The 3,759-nt window shown below is 31.4% G+C and overlaps 1 pseudogene; it reads right to left on the reverse strand.

The window, feature by feature from the left end:
- Window positions 1–358: 358 nt before the first annotated feature.
- On the reverse strand, window positions 359–477 carry LOC123654832 (annotated as a pseudogene).
- Window positions 478–3,759: the final 3,282 nt, after the last annotated feature.

The raw sequence follows: 3,759 nt of genomic DNA on the forward strand, positions 1-3,759 counted from the left end.
TATGTATTTTTACCAATTTTTTTTCTATATTATCAATTTATCAGGACAAGGTTAGTGAATGTTCTATATATTTATAAATATAATTTTATACGTCGTTTTCTGTAAGTTGTAGGAAAGTACTTTAACGTTTCATTATTTTGTATCTCATGAAAGAATAAATTATCCGCAAGAACATGATGTATTTTGTTAAATTATAGACTGACTACATTTCGTATCTCGACTTACTTTAATACGCCTTACCCTAAGTATCTATTCCAATAAAAATTGAGGGTCATAATTTAATCTATAATTTTTTTTATGTTGAGTTAAATTACAAAACCTAATTGAAAAAAAAACAAATTGAAAAAAAAAAAGAAAAAGCTAACTTCACGCGATTTTCCCAAGCGGTCACCCATCCAAGTACTGACCGCGCCCGACGTTGCTTATCTTCGATGATCGGACGAGAACCGGTGTATTCAACGCGGTATGGAAGTTTAAAAATCCATAAAAAATTTACCCCTCATGCGCCTAAAGAACTTCAAAAAGTCGTATATTCATGATTCATTTCTTTTATTGCGGTACTAAGCTCGTTAAATCATTTAATAAGGTATATACTCGTACATAGTCATAGTATCGGGGTAAAGCAGCGTCACTGCCAACTGCGCCAACGGGCCAGAGCTCTGAATATTCTGAAAATAGGTCATTTAAATATTCAAAGCGGTATGATTCCAGTATCGAAAACGTGACTTGTTGACCACTGGCGTATATAACAAAGGTATATGACTTGAAACTACGCCTACTTAATTTCTATTTTCTGTAAATCAATTGCCAATTATCCCGTGATTGTGTAAAGAGTTTTGTTACACTTCAAGGGCGGTAAACAAGTATACAGCCCACCTGATGGTAGGGTGGTAACTGTATCTGCCTGCAATACTAGAAACACCGCAAGCGTAGCCGACCCCACCCCTGACTCTCCTTAGGATTATAAGATGTGCCACTTTTAAAGTTCCCTTTACGTCGTCGCGTTATTTCACCTTACATGAATTATTGCATATTTGCAATATGTCAAATTAATAAGGCTTTTTTCTCATTGTTTACATAAGGTAAATAACATACTATATTTTACAGCACAATACAATAATATAAACAATACAGCACTGTTAATTGAAACAACTATAATTGACATACCATTATCGAGTGATGTCACGATGTTTAACAAATTAATCATAAAATACAAAACCTACAAATTCTATGATCGTCAACATTTTATTGAAGTTTTATTCTCGACCGCACCGATTACTTCCTTCGTGTCTTCTCAATCCTAAGCGACATTTGTAAATTTTTCCATGAAATTTTGGTACGATTGACAGCTTAATTCAAATTAATTGAATAATTATTATTACATCATAAGATACATAGAACCCTTACCTAATATAAAATTAAAACACTATTCAACAAAAAACGTTCCGACAGCAAGTATAGTTAGTAGAGAAATCATTATTTCCTAGTAATGTTTACTTTATTTACCAGAATTCAAACGTAAAAATTATATTTAAAACAAATATTATTTAAAATGTAATATTCTATCAACATTCACCGACAATTATATAAATACGAGTCTCTAGAATATCGCTTTAACATATTAATTTTCATTTTTAAAATTCTTATTTTCTCAAAAATTATGAGATGCATGGATTTTTGCAAGTGTATTAAAAATAATAAGAAACGCGTTTACATCTCAGCGAACAGTGCTACGTGATATTGTATTGCGCTCTCGTTGTAACGAGATGAAAGTATCATGACTGGAATGGACTATTTCAATGTTTTTATTTTATTTAACACTAGCTTTTCGCTCGTGGCTTCGTTCTGTTTTTCTACGTTAAAATGTAGCCTATGTCACTAAGTGATTAGTAGTAATCTCCTGGTATTTTTTTATACATATATATAGGTTGTCTGGAAGAAATGGCTAATTAGCCATAAGTCCGCACATTGTACTTCACTGTCTGTAACTATCTTTATGCTTTGTTTGTAATATATTTGTGGTGTACAATAAAGTATAAAAATAAAAAAAAATAAAATAAATAAATAAATAAAATTGAAGTGTCTGTCTATAATTTCAAAACAACTGTGTTTTTTCAAGCTCATATAGTTATTTAGACGGTACTAAATAACAAACAATTTTAAAATTTTTGTTTTTCTGTAAGTCCGGGCTAATCTTCGGAATAGCTGAACCGATTTATATGGAACTGTCACTGGAAGGTAGAGGAGGTTGTGGAGCACCATATAGACTTAACAAAAACAACTAATATCCCAAAATAAGATAAAGGTAACGAACACAATTTTTTTTCACTTTTATATTAATATAATATACATAACAAATACAGTCGTATTGAGAATATCCTACTTTTATTGAAGTCGGTTAACAAAAATAAAAATAAAAAGAAGTAATGTACATAGTCGATTTAAGCGTTCCTTTCAGATTAAAAAGAGAAACAGGGCGACGTTAAGCCTCTATTAAATGAAAGGAAAAATTCAATTGGAAACTTTTCAAATTCAAAACTAAGTCCGTGAAGGCGGTAATTTGTTGGCGAATCCGAAAATGGAACTGCAGACATTTGTTCCTGGTTAAGAGTGAAGTTATTGAGTTCTGAGACTTGTTCATCTAAATACATTAAGGTTTATTGTTGTTATATGGAACCTTTTTTTAGACTTCTAACTTTTTAATTAATCTAAATGCTATAAGTGTGAAATTGTATCTGCCTATTTGTTTGTATTTAATGAAATTTAAAACAGAGTAGACTAGACTTGGGAAAAGGTAATAATTATCTACTTTTTCTAGCTGAACAAAAACAGTTTGATGGAGTTGAAATAACTAATGAAATTAGGTATGGAAGTTAGTCAACGACAATGGCGTTTTGTTGGTTACTAATGTAATCCAGCTAATTCACTTTGTATACATGATGTTACTATATAAGAATTATCACTTAGCTGACGTAGGACACATCAAGACATATCCTGCACCAAATCTGGAGCAGCCTGACTGGGGAAGTATCTCGATCTTACTAATATTACTAGGGGGAGGGGGGGGGGGGGTCGGAAACGTGCTCGTGATCCTTCTAGTGTTACAGGCGTCTATAAGCTACGTTAATCGATAACCATCACGTCAGCCGTATGCTTGTTCGTCAAGCTAGGTGTACAATATATAAAAAAACGCTACAAACTTTTATCCTTAAAAAATAAACTTAAATGTCAAACACAAAAATCTTGATTAAAGAAAACTTTTTTTTTAATATTATATAAACCGACTTCAATTACATCGACAAGTAACACAACGTAGGTACAGAAAAAAATATTCAAGTAAATACGCGTTATTATAGATTACTGAAACAGTAGTAATTAAATCTCGACCAAATTTAAGTAAACGAGACCACGTGACAAGCATTAACTATCGATTAAAGTAAGGATTATCAAAATCGGTAAGCCCACTAAAAAGTTATACGGTATAAGACAGCGTAGGTAAAAAAAAATGATTGTATTTTTTTATGTGTGTTACCTCAGAACTTATTTGATATTTTTTTTAATCGAAATGCGATGCGTGTCATGTGGTCCCATTTAAATTAAATTGAGATCTAACAAGTAATTTTCGAGTTATGTCTAATTATGCGTATTTACTTGACTATTTTTTCGTCGATGTAATTAAAGGCGGTTTTTTTTTTTCGTTTGCGAGCAAACACAATTATCTTTTGATTAAGTTACGTAACATTCTGATAGAAATCTATA

Source organism: Melitaea cinxia, chromosome 6 (assembly GCF_905220565.1).
Source record: "Melitaea cinxia chromosome 6, ilMelCinx1.1, whole genome shotgun sequence".
Taxonomy (NCBI): domain Eukaryota; kingdom Metazoa; phylum Arthropoda; class Insecta; order Lepidoptera; family Nymphalidae; genus Melitaea; species Melitaea cinxia.